Source organism: Lithobates pipiens, unplaced genomic scaffold (genome assembly GCF_037356315.1).
Source record: "Lithobates pipiens isolate NorthernLeopardFrog02 unplaced genomic scaffold, aLitPip1_a1.2 Scaffold_18, whole genome shotgun sequence".
Classification (NCBI taxonomy): domain Eukaryota; kingdom Metazoa; phylum Chordata; class Amphibia; order Anura; family Ranidae; genus Lithobates; species Lithobates pipiens.
This window is the reverse complement of record NW_027507758.1, coordinates 253230833-253247140: the sequence shown is the minus strand read 5'-3', so window position 1 is coordinate 253247140 and position 16308 is coordinate 253230833. Positions and strand designations below refer to the sequence as shown.

The following is a 16308-nucleotide window of genomic DNA, read 5'->3' as shown; positions in this document are numbered from 1 at the left end:
CAAAAACACATAAGAACTTGGATAACCCCCCTGGACGCCCCCATAGTCTCAGGGATGGGGGTCACTCACTGAGAATGCAAGCAGGTTAGTTGATTCTTGCTTGATGCCTCATGTACTCAGCCTACCCCCTTATATTAAAAACACCACTGACCTATTGCGACACATGGAGGGGGTGTAGATCCCTCCGGACACCCTCCTCGTGGCATTGGATGTAGAGGCTTTATACTCAAGCATCCCCCACGAGCAGGGCGTCCGGATGGTCAGCACCTTCCTCATGGAACAAGATCAAACCACTTGGCCATTTAATAATTTCATACTACAACTTTTAGAATTTATCCTCAATAAAAATTTCTTTACCTTTATGGATCAGATTTACTTACAAACCCAGGGCGTAGCAACGGGGACGTCTTGCGCACCGTCTTACGCGAACTTGTACTTGGGCGGCTGGGAACGGTCAATCTTTGGTAATGAATCCCTACAATCCTATATAGATTGCCAACAAAGTATACACAGATTTATAGACAATCTCTTTATTATTTGGACAGGCACTGCCTAGGACCTTGAGGATTTCGTAGAAATCCTTAATATAAATCCATTTAACTTAACTTTCACTTATACTTACCATCTAAATAATATTACCTTTTTGGACCTTAATATCATTAAAGACAATTCCAGTGGATTGATTACCAATCTCTACCGGAAATCAACTGCAGGCAATACATTGCTACATGCCACAAGTTCACATCCCCGCCCCTTAGTGCGCAGTATCCCTTACGCCCAATACTTAAGAATAAGACGGAATTGTACCACACACCAGGATTTCCCTACCCAAGCCGGAGCCCTACGTGAACGCCTATTGAGTGGGGGCTACACACGTTCCAACCTGAGAAAAGCCTTCAACAAGGCCTGTAACTGTACACGAGAATCTTTATTGTGTGGTCCCCCTCAACCCGATCATCCCCCCACAGTTAAAATTATTACCAAATACTCGATGCATCATAATATACTTAGGAAGATATTGTCAGATCATTGGCACCTCCTAGCAGACCACCACACTTTGGGAAAATATGTAAAACCGTCCCCAGAACAGTTTTTTTTTTTTTTTTTAAGGAGGGCTACAACCCTAGGGGACAAACTGACCAAAAGTCATTACAGAGCAACCACACGAGAATGGGAGGGCCCTCATGGCACCTTTCGATGTGGAGACTGCCCTAAATGTCCCTGGATTTTGGAAGGGACTACTTTTAACTTACCTAATGGAGAATGTTTTACTCCACCCTTCTATGCCAATTGTGGCACCAAAGGCGTAGTTTACCTGATGGTCTGTGCCTGTAGAGCTTTCTATGTGGGCAAGACCATCAGGGAACTACGCCAGAGGATGGGTGACGACCTCTACTATTCCTCCGGTGGCAAACTAACTGCGGTGGGCCGCCATATTGGCATTCACCACCGCTACCAACCTGAGGTGGTCAAATTTTTTGTTTTGGAAGTGGTCACTGAGGATAAACGTGGAGGTGATTGGGACAGAGAAATCCTAAGATGTGAAACCTACTGGATAGAACGCTCAGACGCTCTAGTACCCCCTGGATTGAATGAAACAAAGACTTACAAATATTTTCTTAAATGATGGTATTGTTAATTCTTTTTCTTCCCCTTCCCTTTTCCCTCTTCCTTCCCCCCCCCAAGCCTGATCCATTTTTCGTGCTGCTAACGTAGGCCTTTGCACTCAACTATCAGAGCCCTGTTATATGTATATGTTTTTTCTTTGTTTTCTTTATTCTACTTTATATCTATAGAAAACATCTTTTTTAAGATGCTACATAGATGCTTGGTGAGACCAGATGTAAATGTTCCTAATATGATAATTACTACTTGTCCCTTTTTCTTTTACCTTTTATTTACTTTTACTGCAGAGTAATGCGGTGGGCGGCTGGGGATCCCTTTGTGCGGGCTATGGGCATAAGGAGGAATCTCCTAGGGGCGGACATGCGCCTCTCCAACAGAATCGGGCTCCTCCTCCGTGCGGGGGGAGGGTCTGGTCTGTCGCTCCCGATCGCGTGAAAGTCTCCATGGTGACCGGGAGCCAGTGCGCACTATCACATAGTGACGCATGCGCACTTGGAGCGGCAGACCCGGCGACGTCATCGTTTGGCGCCTGACGCCGCCCGATGAGGTCGCCGGGTTGGAGGTTAAAAGGGAGCCATAGGTGCAATGGCTCCCTGACAGAGCAAGCAATCCATCCGGATTGACGGCGTAGTAGACGGCGCTATAGACATCAGTGACACAGCTTATACAGGTAACCTTAACTTTAGTTATGGCTCTTGATTGTATTTGGCTTCCTATGAACTATTCATCCTGGGGTAATTGTGAACCCTATGTAACCAACATAATATATGTCTGTTCTATTAGGACGGCATTGGAGGCCAGGCCCAATCGAGCCTTTCCCTGTCCCAGACACTGAGGATCATTAACAGGGGATTTGCACCGTACTTTAGAACAATAGAAAACCCCTTCAAATAAAGCGATCTGTGATTAACGCAGAGATCCGTGACTTGGATTCTAACTTGACACTTGCTTATGACTGCATGGGTATGTTAATCGCTTATTAATATTACCGCTGATTAAGATATAATAATATAATAAGAATAATAATATTATTACTTTTTTCCTTATAGTTGGCTCTGTTTACTGAACCCCCCGTGTCCGCCCCGGGGGCGGTAAACCCCAGATGGTGGGAGCCACCCGTGCTCTATTTTTTGGCCCGCTTTTCGGAGTTCCCGGCGGTGAGCCACATGCTCTGTAGTATTAAAAGGTGCTTATGTATATAAAAAACACTCCACAAAAATTGTGATTTTGAGATGTTTACTGTATTATACTAATAATGTTGACAATATGTATTTAATTGTAGATCTGTACCAAGAATTTTTACTGAAGAAGCGACTTTAAGTCGCGAAACTAGTTGAAATATACGATCAACTTGGATACCAGTCACTGTACCCTGAACTTTCTTACATTAGAAGGCAGGGTACTATTTGATTGTACAATTGTTTGTTGTTACTATGTTGTTTGTCAACAGTTGTTTTTAAATTTACATTTCCTTTTCAAATAAAAGTTTTTTTATTTATATTTGTTGTTTCCATCTGGGTATCAAGATAGTCCTCAATTCCAATGGGGGATGTACAGCTAGTTCATGGTTGGAGTGGTCCATGTTAACGCCTCCTCCTCCCCAATTTCTTTTTTCTTCATGGTACAGGAGATGGCCAGAGACTGGGGACATGGTACAGGAGATGGCCAGAGACTGGGGACATGGTACAGGAGATGGCCAGAGACTGGGGACATGGTACAGGAGATGGCCAGAGACTGCACACATGATAAAAGATCAATGCAGCCTCACCAGTGCCCGTCAGATGCAGCCAGCCAGTGTCCCCATTTTGCAGCCAGCCTGTGAAGGGAAGAGAGGAGAGCCACCTCCGAACATCACAGCTTTCATTTCAATAGCTGTGTGTTCCCGGCCGCGTGCTGTCACACACAGCCCCTCCCCCTTGTCCGGGCACTTTGATAGACAGATCATCCGTCCGAACCTGGGAACACACAGCTATTGAAATGAAAGCCGTGATGTTCCTGGCGTTGTGATCAAACAGACGGCGGAGGCGGCTCTCCTGCACTACACTATAGGACAACCCCATGATGGGTGGCACCAGGGGTGGGGGGCAGAGCTCCGCCCCATTTTCGTCCGTTTTTCTCTTTCGGCAAATTGCCAAAAAATGACCAGTTACACTTACCGGTAACGTCTTTTCTAGGAAATCTTCCAGGACGGCACACCTGAGAGATGACTGGTCCACCTGACAGGAAACACAATCAACAACGAGTTTAAAAGTCCCCACCCCTCCCTCAGACCCTCAGTTATGGTAAAGAAAATCCCACACCAGTGTCAGAGGGAACATTCTGTGAAGAATTAATATATCACCAATAAAACAAGGGTAGGGAGTAGGCCTGCCGTCCTGGAAGATTTCCTAGAAAAGACGTTACCGGTAAGTGTAACTGGTCATTTTCTCCAGTCATCCTCCAGGACGGCACACCTGAGAGGATAAGCAAGAAGTTCAGGCCTACCTTTAGGGCGGGACAACCGCTTGTAGGACCTTCCTGCCAAATGCCAAATCCTGAGGGGACAACAGCTCCACTCTGTAGTGCCTCAGAAATGTTCTATGGCTCGTCCATGTTGCTGCCTTGCAGATCTGGTCAATTGAGGCGCCTGCCCTCTCTGCCCAGGAGGTCGCTAGGGATCTAGCTGAATGCACCCTAAGGCGGGTTGGTACTGGTTTACCTGCCTGTCTATAAGCGATGGATATGGTCTGTCTAACCCATCTAGCTATCGTAGACTTAGAAGCTTGAAGACCCTTTTTCTTCCCTGAAAAAGTGACCAATAAATGACTGGATCTCCTAAAATCCTTCACCCTTTCTAAATAGACTAGGAGACAACGCCTGACATCTAAGAAATTAAATCTTTCCTCTTCCTTATTCTTAGGAGATTATTCTCCCGTCCTTTTGCCAGAATCCTGTGTTCTGTGAAATAATGAAGCTACCTTTGGCAAATAAAGAGGATCCTGAGTGAGGATTACCCTATCCTCTAGGATGCGCAAAAACGGCTCTTTAATCGACAGAGCCTGTATATCACTCACCCTCCTGGCCGTAGTGATAGCCAGGAGGAAGGCCAACTTAAATGATAAAAGCTTAACCGAAATTTGAGCCACCGGCTCAAAAGGCCCCCTTGTTAGGGCATCTAATACCAGGGACAGATCCCATGGAGGGCAACTGACCGACCTAACTGGAACTACCCTTTCCCTGGCCGACAAAAATCTTTTTATTAGCGGCTCCTGTCCTAGCTTCCTATCAAAAAACACGGACAGGGCTGCCACCTGGACCTTTAGGGTGCTAACTGCCAAACCCTGGTCCACCCCCTCCTGAAGAAAGTCTAGGATGGTGGGTATCATCTGGAGAGCCCCCTCCTTAGACTGTAGCCAGTGGGAGAAGACTTTCCAGACCTTTGCATAAATCTTTCTGGTGACGTCTTTCCTACTGAGGAGAAGAGTATCTATCACTTTTTCCGAACAGCCCCTGTCTCAGAGTATTTCCCTTTCAATAGCCATGCTGTCAGAGAGAGACGACCCGGGTCGGGGTGAAAGACTGGACCCTGACTGAGTAGGTCTCGTTGCACCGGCAGACGCAGCGGGGGAGCTATCGCGAGACTCTGAATGGTGGGAAACCAAACTCTCTTGGGCCACCAGGGTGCTATCAGTATCAGGACTGACCTTGAGTAGGTTAATTTTTGTAGGACTCTGGGAAGGAGCACCAATGGGGGAAAGGCATAAGCCAGTCTGAAATCCCACACTTGTACAAGAGCGTCTATCCCTTCTGCTTCTTGATCCTTGTAAAGGGAGAAAAACCTGAGAACCTTCGCATTCTCCCGGGAAGCGAACAAATCTATTTCTGGCTTGCCAAAATGTTTGCACACCAGGAAGAAGATTTCTTTGCTCAATCCCCATTCCCCTTGAAGGATGGGCTGTCTGCTTAGAAAATCTGCTTGCAGATTGAGTGAGCCCTTTATATGAATCGCTGACAGTGAAAGGACCCTCTTTTCTGCCTTCACAAGGATCTGTTGCGCTAACCGTCTTAGTTTGTCCGACCTTGTCCCTCCTTGGTGGTTTAGGTATGCCACCGTGACCAGGTTGTCCGAGAGGACCTGAACCTCCCTGTCCTGCAGTTCCTCTCGGAAATAGTCTAGGGCTTTGCCTACTGCCAGAAGCTCCCTGAAATTGGAAGACTCCCTGGCTTGGCTGTGGTTCCAGGACCCCTGGGTATATTGGTCTCCCAGATGAGCCCCCCAACCCCAGGCGCTGGCGTCCGTGGTTAAGACCAAAGGGTTTACCTGAGACCAGGGGCGACCATTCAACAAATTCTGTGGGTCGAGCCACCACCGCAGAGAACGAGATACCTCCTCTGTGATGGGTACTCTGTTCTCTAATGTTTCTCTTTTTCCTCCCCATGAGGCAAGTAGAAAAGACTGAAGCTCCCGAGAATGGAGTTGTGCCCAGGTTACTGCCGGAATGCAGGCCGTCATGAGGCCCAGCAATCTCATTATATATCTCAGAGAGGCTTCTCCTCTTTCGAGAAGGGTGACAACCGCATTCTGGACCTTCGTTACCTTTTCTGTTGGTAAGAATACCTTCTGTGCCTGCGAGTCTAACAGGTAGCCTAGGTATAGCTTGGACTGAGATGGAGTCAGTGAGGACTTCTCCTGACTGACCATCCAGCCCAAGGTCTCCAGAGTTTCCAACACGATGTCTCTGTCTATTACTGCTTGCCTCTGATCCACACTGTAGATCAGCAAGTCGTCCAGGTAGGGTATTAACCCTATCCCCTGCAGGTGTAGGTATGCCACTACTTCGGCTAACACCTTTGTGAATATCCTTGGACTTGCCGCCAGCCCAAAGGGAAGAGCCCTGAACTGCCAGTGTTGTATCCTCTGCTGTATGCAAACTGCGAAGCGTAGGTACTTCTGGTGTTCGGGAGCAATGGGTACGTGTAGATAAGCGTCTTTTAGGTCCAGGGTGACCATAAAGACTCCTCTCTGCAGATGCTTTCTTACTGAGTAAATACTCTCCATCCTGAACTTCTTGTGAAGCAGGTAACGGTTGAGTCTTCTCAAATTTATTATCAACCGAAATTTTCCTGAGGGTTTTGGAACCACAAATACGTGCGAATAAAAACCCTGGGTAAGCTGATTGGTTGGTACTGGAGTAATAACCCTTTGCTCTGCTAGCTCCTTTAGATTTTTCAGTAACCCTTCTGCCTTGGTTGGGTCCCTGGGAGGAAAAGTAACCAGAAATTCCTGTGGGGGATGGGTCTGAAATTCCAGTCTGTACCCCACTTCTAAAAGGTTTAGAATGTATGGACTCTGCGTAATCCTTTCCCACTGTGGAAGGAATTCGCTGAGTCTTGCGCCTACCTTTACGGTGGCGTCATTTACCTTCTTTCTGAGAGGCTCCGGAGCTGGAGAAAAGAATTGCACTTTTTTCTTTTCCTTTCCCCAAGTTCCATTTCCTCCTTGGTTCAGTTTTCCCCTTATGATGGGTCTTTGAATAGGGGCCTCGAAAAAATTTCTTACCCCTTTCTTTCTTGGGCCTTACAGGAAATTTCTTGCCCTTCTCCGTAGATCGGGACAAAACCTGATCTAGGCCTGAACCAAACAGCAAGGAACCCTCAAAGGGGATGCCGCATAGGCGAGACTTGGAAGTAAAATCCCCATCCCAGGTCTTGACCCATAGAGCTCTCCTGGAAGAGTTCAAAAGTGCTGCTGCTTTAGCTGTGGTCCTAACAGTTTCTACAGCTGCATCTGCCACATATGCTACTGCTCGACTGATTACTTCCAGCGAGTCTACAATCTCTTTAGCCTCCCTACTGCGGGAAACATGATCCATTAATTTGCCCAGCCAGGTGTCAGCATTTCTGGCTACACAGGCGGAAGCTAGGGCAGGCGCCATTGCTGCCGCATTTGCCTCCCAGGCTCTTTTGAGTAAAGTTTCCGACTTTCTATCCATCTGATCCTGGATATTTCCGGAATCTTCAAAGGACAAATCGGACCTCTTAGATACTTGCGCTAAGGCTGCATCCAGGCAAGGAGCTTTAAAAAAATTTTCCTCCTCCTCATCTTTAAAGGGACACCTCCTTTTCCAAGCTTTCAGTTTGAGAAGCTTGCGTTCAGGTTCCTTCCATTCTCTAAGGATTATCTCCTTCAGAGACTGGTGGATGGGAAAGGTCTTGGTCTGTAACCTTCCTAAACCTCTATATACTCTATCTTGAGCTGAGACTTGAGCAGAGGGAACCTGAATATCTTCTGAGGCGTAAATGGCTTTTAATAAACCCTCCATGTCCTCACTCGGGAACAAAAATCCCCCAAGCTTAGCCTCCCCCTGGCTATCTTGGTCTGAATCTTCCTCTCCAGAACTACAATCTGGTACTTGGCCTTCCTCCACTTCAGATAATAGGGAGACTTGGCCCTGGGAACTTTCCGCATAAGATGTGGAAAGGTTTTCCTGTAACTGAGGAGTCTCTCTCTCTGACGGTACTTCCTGCAAACCCTTCACAAGGGTGGACTGAAAAGTTTGAAGGGTAGCCAACATTTCTGCTTGTAAGGCCCTACATTCCTTCACGACCTGAGCGGTCTTCCTGCCTGCGAGCTTGATGATACATCGATCGCAGAAAGGTTTGGAGTGGTCTTGTGCTAACTTAGCGTTACAGTAACCACAACGCCTGGACTTTGAAGTAACCTTCCCCTTAGACCTAGCAGCTGACCCCTGGGCAGAGCTTTCGGTCCCTGGGAATAGTCAAAAAATAGACAATTTAGCTACACAAGTCCTAAAAGGGGCACAGAAGCTCTACCCCGAGAACCCTGCCCCTAAATAAAGTTGGATCACTCACCCCCAGTGGCGACCTCAACGACTGTCTGCTCAGACGGACCTTCCTCTTCCATGGCGATTTGCTGCCCTGCAGGATCGCTGGATCAGGTCTCGAGCATCCCCTTGTTGTCTTTTCCAAGTGTCAGGAAAGCGTCTTGCAGGACGAGGAGACTGGGTGTATTACAGCACACCCGTTCTGTTTGAAAAAACGCGCCGATCGGCGCCATCTTTAAGGAGGTCCGTCGCCCGGAAATTACGCACGGCCTCTTCCGGTCCTGCGCACTGAGGCTGGAACGCACGCCGGTGCGTCCAGCCATCTCAACTTCCGGAACTCGATACCTGGAAGTGACGCCCTTGGACTTCCGGACATGCGCTGTGGCGTTGGAACGCACGCCATCCGCGTCCGCATAAGGAAAGGCATCACCTCACCACTCCACCAACGAATGTGCAGGTAGGCCAATACAACAGGGGAATAGCCTACTGGGACAACTCCCCTGTCCCACGAGGCTCATACAAGGCTCCCTAAGGAGACCTTGAGTGAGGAATACCCCCCCAAGATTTCTCCTGGGGGTATACAAGGGAGCACCACAGACCCTGTCTGTTCAAGTCCCTAAAAAAAGAACCTCACGAGGAAAACACGGGTTCCCAGACCCCAAGGAAAAAACTTTTAGAAAGAAACTTGGTTTCGCTGTCATCCTGTGGGAAACACAATCAAGAACTGAGGGTCTGAGGGAGGGGTGGGGACTTTTAAACTCGTTGTTGATTGTGTTTCCTGTCAGGTGGACCAGTCATCTCTCAGGTGTGCCGTCCTGGAGGATGACTGGAGAAAAGGCATTTTCGGCCGATATGTTTCGTCAGGCGAAATTTCGGTGCATCCCTACCACATATGAGTGCCTCCTCATCAGTGCAGCCAATCAGTGCTGCATATCAATGCCTTCTCATCAATACACATCAGTGAAGGAGAAAAATTACCTGTTTGCAACATTTTATAAACAGAAACTAATAAATATAGACATAGATGAGGGCTGAAGTAACCGAGAGAATCCGGTCTTGTGGATATCGCCAAGCAGTAGACGTAATGAGACGTAATTTGTAGCAAGTTGTCATTTTATACTCCTTGCTAGAAATTACGTCTCACGTCTTATACCTACCCCTGATGGAGACCAGAATATCTCCGAAGCGCGTAGGGTTTTCAGTACCTTATTCCATCGTACTCTGTATGGGTGATACGTATATCCATTATCTATATTACAATACGGATATTGTCACATGTGTTTTAATTGCTTTCTGATACATACCCTTTTTTCTGTGCTGTTATATATTTTTTACGGATTGTGATAATAAAAACTTTTTTACTTTATTTGACTATTGTACGTGCCTTTAAAGTCCAACCAATAGGGGGGTTTCTTCCTTGTTTTGTCATTTATATAGGATGTGGCACAACACATTTGCATAGCAATGGCGAGCTAGCTCTTTGTTTTCCAAGTTTAGTTTCCCTACATGTTCTACAACGTCTGTGGCGGAAACATTATTTTGTACGTTCTACAACAACGTCTGTGGCAGAGACTTGTTCCTGAGTATTCATTCAAGTGGATCTACTGTCAGTCTCAAGTTACTGGGCTATTTACCACGGGAAATCCTCTAGACGTGCCACAAGGAGAACAGAAAGTAATGGTAAGCCCAAAAATAACCAGCAGCTCCTTCGGGGGTTAGTGCCACACACACACACACACACACACACACAAGACTCAAAATATAGTGCTGATAATCACAGTCATAAATACAGTGATAGATGTGCAGGAAATAAAACAAGTCCGTAAAACAGCTGAGTTTGTAGATAAATCAATCGGTAAGTGCACTTAACACCGTTATCCTCGACACCATGCTCCACACATCCCCCTAGGGGTTTAAATTCACAGAATGGAAGAATTCAACGAGCCTTACTCCACCAAACAACTCCCAGCCTCCACCTCTGGTTCAATCTCCAGACATCCGAAATAGCAGCAGCACATAAAAGAAAGCAGACTCCACATCGAGCAGATCCGTTTGATTCTCTTTATTTGAGTCTAAAAGTTTCTTAAACAATTTTCTACGTATGATAATTCTGGTCCCAAATCAATCACACAGCTCCATGTTAATCTCAGTGTGAAAACAAGCAGCTCCGGTTAAAGTAACCGTACTGCGGGAATAAATCTGCTCATCGTCCTGTGCTACCCCCTTCCGGTTTTCACAGCTGTGTGTTTGGAACACAGCGTACGCTACGTCACTTCCGGTCGCCGCGAAGCCACTCCCTGACCGGTTTCGCCACTTGGACTTTGTCAAATGGTGTGGTCTTGCGGCATGGCATCCCAGAATAAATATCCAACCCCCTTTTTTGGTTAACCATTTACATCCTCTGTACTATATAACTAATAGTGCACAATGAAGATCGGAGATGACATTTAAAGAGGAAGTAAACCCTGATGGGTTTACTTCCTCTTTCATTCCCTGCAAAGGTAAAGCATAATGGACTACTATGAGCGAGCGCCCCCCCCCCCTCCTGAGCCGTACCAGGCCGCGTGCTCTCAACATGGGGACAAGGTGCTTTGGGGTGGGGGGGCGCACGGCACCCCCCCCATGTTGAGAGCACGCGGCCTGGTACGGCTCAGGGGGGGGGGGCGCTCGCTCATCCCCACCCCCTTTCCTGGCCGGCTGGGTAGCGTGCTCGGACAAGGGTCTGATGTGGACCTAGGGGGGACCTTCACGCCGATTTTTCGGCGTAGGGATTCCCCTTTAAGTCCATACCAGGTGACGGGGCCAGCAACGCCTCCTTCGCTGGCCCCGGCTACCTGGATACACGCTCAAAATGAGCGGACTTTCCTCCGCGTGTGTGGGCGAGTCCGTTCATTTCAAAAGTATGGCGAATAGTCCGGCGGGCTTAGTGCGCCGTATTAGTCCGCTGAAAAAGTGCCGTGTGTGGGCAAGTAGCTTGTTCGGGAAGTCCGTCAGACTAAGTCCACCGGATAGTTGGCTACGTGTGTACGCGGCATAAAAGTCTCACACATGTGGTATCACCATACTCAAGAGTAATAGCAGAATGTGTTTTGGGGTGTAATTTGTGGTATACATATGCTGTGTGTGAGAAATAACCTGCTAATATGACAATTTTGTGGGGAAAAAAAAGGAAAAAAAAAATCTTGATTTTGTAAAGATCTGTGGGAAAAAATGACAACTTCAAAAAAATCATGCCTCTTACTAAATACCTTGGAATGTCTTCTTTCCAAAAAAGGGTCATTTGGGGGGTATTTGTACTTTTCTGGCATGTTAGGGTCTCAAGAAATGAGATCGACCGCCAGTACTTCAGGTGTGATCAATTTTTAGATATTGGCACCATAGCTTGTGGACGCTATAACTTTCACAAAGACCAAATAATATCCACCAATTTGTACTTATTTTTACCAAAGATATGTAGTGGTATAAATTTTGTCCAAAATTTATGAAGAAAAATTATTAAGCTGCTAAATTTTATAAACAGAAACGAAGCAAAATAATTTTTAACAGAATTTAATTTTAATTTTATAGCACAAAAATAAAAAACCAAGCGGTGATTAAATACCACCAAAAGAAAGCTCTATTTGTGTGAAAAAAAGGACAAAAATTTCATATAGGTAGTGTTGCATGACTGAGTAATTGTCATTCAAAATGTGAGAACACCGAAAGCTGAAAACTGGTCTAGTTATTAAAGAGGAGGGCCGGCTTAAAAAAAAAATAAAAGTCAGCAGCTGCAAACACTGTAGCTGCTGACTTAATAAACACACTTACTTGTACAGGGCGCCTGCGATGTCGGCCACCCGAGGTTGACCCGTCCCTCTGCGCCACCATTTCAACTAAGGGAAACAGGCAGTGGAGCATTGCGTCTTCACTGCCTGTTTCCTACTGAGCATGCGCGAGTCGTGCAGCGCTTTGTGAATGGGGCGCGCTGTGTTCTGGGACACACAGTTCCCAGAACACACAGCGCAACCCATTACCCAGAAGACGCAGCATGGAGGAGAGAAGAAAGAAGATCTCCGCGGAGGAGGAAGAGGCAGATTAGGATGATGTGCCTAGCAACAGGCATTTCTGGTAAGTTTAAAAAAAAAAAAAAAAAAAAAAAATTTTTTTTAATGATTTTTTTTTCATTTTTAATGTATTTTTTTTTTTCAGGGTGGCCCTCCACTCTAAGGGGGTTTAAGTGCCCAGTGGTCAAATTAAATTCATATAAATTATTAAAAAAAATAAAAAGACGAATAATAAAAAAAATATATATAATAAAAAAATATATTGACTGTAAAGTGGTATTTAGAAACGAATACTTTTTATATATATAAAAAAAAAATATATATATATATATATATAAAAATAATAAAAGTTTGGTCATTTTTCGTTTGTTTAACAAAAAATAAAAACCCCGATGGCAATTAAATACCACCAAAAGTAAGCTCTATTTGTGTTAGTAAAATGATAAAAATGTAGGTACAGTGTAGCATGACCGCACAATTGTCAGTGTGTGAGTTCTGAAAGCTGAACAATGGCCTGAGCAGGTAAGTGCCCAGTACTGAGGTGTTTACGGTATATTATTGTCAGAACTAGAAGAGCCTGCAAGTCCTCCTCCTCACATCCCTGTAGGGAGTACCTGGGTCAGTAAGTGGCCAGACTAACAACACACTGTGACACTGCTGTGAGGTAAACTATGCCGTATAATATGAAGTGTTCCCATACAAGGACGGCTAATACTAAACACACAGCATGGAACACAACGAAGACGAATCTGCTCACCGGCACTGAGCTGCCCTCCATAATAACAGAAGGAAAACACGGGCACACCATTCCACTCCACTCCACTCCACCAGCTCTTCCGTTACTTCTCCTCCAGCACCCACAACAGCTCCCCGGTTACCGGCCACGCCCTTTTGCTTTCACCAAGGCAACCAGTAGCCAATCCAGTCAGAGACAGAGGGACCTATAGCATGAACGAAGCCCTACCTGCGTGCTCGATGCCGTGCGCGTCCCCGGGAGCGCAGAAAAGAACGCACTGCGTATGCGCTGTGCATGTCTGTCTGTGATCTTGGAAGATCTGTGCATCTTGGAAAGGGCATGGCGGAGGGTGATATGTGTTTGATAAGGAAGCTAATTTCTCCAGGAAACGAGTAGGAACACTCATTTATAAGAAGCATTGTACCTTAGGATATGTCAGCCTGCAGTTCTGGTTAAGAAATAACTTCTTCCACCCAGTGGTTATTACGCTACGTAAATAGGCTTCAGAAAAATGGCTCCGGGCTTGAGGACATCTGCAAGGATTAAAAATTGAAACCAATTTTTTTTTTTAAACTGCAGTTTATCGCATCATATATTCACACATACAAGAAGTTTTTATTCACTTTTTGGAAGAATTGTTAATAATTGACCACAAATATATGGGGTGGGCTGGGAGCTAAGGTACCTAATGCAGACAAAACGGCACACACAGACCAAGAAGAGTTAACGTAGAACTTTACAGTTTCATAAAAAATTATATTCTTTAGCAAGGACCATATATTCTGCACAAATAATTATGTTACCAAAATGAGTGTGTGCTGTAAATTGCCTCCAGCATTTGCTCCGGTTTCTTCTTACTGAAGGCTGCCATTTTGCTGAAGCCCAAAGCCCCTGAGCAGCCGGAATTAATAAATGTAACTAAACCCATCAATTTAACTGTTTAAAAAAGCAAGTACGTTCCTGGAATGCCGGGATTGCTAACTGTCACATTTGCTTGTTTCCTCAACCAAACTGTCAAACCATTAAATTGCTGCTATCATAACTGATCACATGTGCAGCGCCATGGCAGTTACAGATCAAAGAGAAGCAGCTTCCTTGGCTGTAAAGGATAAGAGGGTTTTATTCTGCTTTGAGGCTGCCAACAGATTGGCCTCTATAACTTCCGCAGTGCTTAAAAATAGAGAGAAACGGAGCATGTGCAGATCAGGGTGAGACAGTGTAATACTGTTTTTTAAACATTATAGGCACCTATTTTTAATGTTTTACATAAAAGGAGCCAGCCTGAAGTGATCAAGCAGGACTTAATTTTCTGACTAAAGTTACTTTTTAAAGTGTAACTAAAGACACACCTTTTTTCTATAGTTTTGGATAGGGTGGATCCCTTTGGGATTTAAACCTTGTCAGGTAATATTACTGCTTTGATTCCTCACAGTTTTAACTGGTTCTTATCTCTTTTCCTTTTGTCACCACTGGCAACCTTTTGCATTGTCCGTTCACTTCTTCCCACTGGTCTTTGTAGTTGGGGCTTCATGTCCCTCACTTTCACTTTTCAGTACCCCACTTCTTATTTGTGGGGTTCTTATTTTTATTTTTATTTCACTTTCTACCTTTCACCAGTGGCAACCTTCCCTCTCCCTTCACTCATGGATTCACCAGTACCGGCCCTCACCCTCTTGTATCACTATTACATGTTGATGAATTAATCATCACCTCACTTCTCTTATAGATATGCCTCGGTTCCCATGCCGGCCTTGTTTGGCACCCGTTTCGTCTTTGCGGGGCCCCCTGCCGCGGCTCCCGTTTGGGGGTACCCTGGATGACTGGTTGTGCCCCGCCACTACACCATCAGTATATAGAATCTTAGTGAGTACATATACATATAATGGTTGTGGGTTTTTTTTACGCCCCACCCCTGATTATATCTGTTTTTTGCCCATTCCATTTTTACTTAAATTTATATCTTTACAGACACCGATACCACATGTGCTTGCTCCTGATGAGTGGCATGAAAGCCACGAAATGCGTAGAGCCAATATTCGCTGTGTTCGTATATTTTTTTGATTTAGATTCTCTATAATATTACCAACTATTCATCTTCACAGGCTTAATGAGGCATTAGGTCTGCAGGTTATATCGTTCAATTATGATGGTATCCCATTCTGATTGTGGTGAACTAGGGAATTTTATCAAGGTTTTACCTTAAGTGACGATTGCTTTGTATATTTTTTACTAATTCGTTTATCATTTTACCATTGATATGAATATTACAATGTATGTCTATCTATTTTATGACTCATCTGTGCATTTAATGTATGATTATATGCAATTTGCGATTATCACTTGTATGTTCCAGTATCATGTAAATAAAATTCCCTTATGATCACCCAACTACTCCTTTGCAGTCATGTGCTTCATGTAAAGTCCCACCCTTTTCTTTGTCAGGTTTTTTTTTATTTGTGCCCCTGTATGGAAGATCCACCCTCTCTAGTTTTTTCTGTTTACCATTATCATCAAAAGTTAAAATAAAATAAATTCCCAGATTTTGGGTTGAGATCAGAACACTACTAGAGGGGAAATCTTACAATGGGACACTAGTTCTAGTAAGTGGGGGTGGGGGGGGGTGGCTAATGGATTCCCTAAATTTGAGGGATTTATTCTCACTTCCTGTTTTGAGCATGAGACGTGTAATGAGGGGAAATCTCCCAAATAGGACAGCTCTTGTATTTGGAAAGGTAGTATAACAGAAGGGTCACATGAGTACTTGTAGCAGCACCACAGCTCCCAAGTGTCCCTGATTTTTAAACAAAGTCCCTCTGTCCCTCTTACGTCCTCATTTCTCCCTCATTTTGGTATAAATTATATAGTTGTATATAAAATGCATTATTGTCTTTCAAATAGTTTCACAGTGTTAAACCTTTCATCCAATTTCTAAATCACTGCATTTGTAAATTTCAAAAGCCAGTATAAAGTAATAGTAGTGGTAAAAAAAAGCACTTGTGGGTTTAACCACTTCAATATTGAGCACTTTTACCCCTTTCCTGCCTAGGCCAATTTTCCGCTTTCAGAGCTGTTACACTTT

The 16308-nt window shown here is 45.0% G+C and overlaps 1 protein-coding gene and 2 long non-coding RNA genes across 3 annotated transcripts in view; 2 read left to right on the top strand and 1 right to left on the bottom strand.

Moving 5' to 3' along the window:
• AHI1 (Abelson helper integration site 1) overlaps positions 1-13401 on the bottom strand; it is a 420928-nt gene extending 407527 nt beyond the window's left edge. Inside the window, exon 1 of the mRNA XM_077486810.1 lies at positions 13251-13401. The gene's annotated coding sequence lies outside the window, so the exon portion shown is untranslated. The remainder of the gene's footprint in view (positions 1-13250) is intronic.
• LOC143990124 (uncharacterized) lies at positions 2502-3477 on the top strand. Its single transcript, XR_013277170.1, has 3 exons — positions 2502-2589; positions 2676-2812; positions 2909-3477. It is a non-coding gene; the product is annotated as an uncharacterized LOC143990124 (long non-coding RNA).
• A 78-nt stretch (positions 13402-13479) lies between the features above and the next one.
• Positions 13480-15591, top strand: LOC143987792 (uncharacterized). The gene is made up of 3 exons (XR_013276705.1): positions 13480-13621; positions 14956-15092; positions 15198-15591. It is a non-coding gene; the product is annotated as an uncharacterized LOC143987792 (long non-coding RNA).
• Positions 15592-16308: the final 717 nt, after the last annotated feature.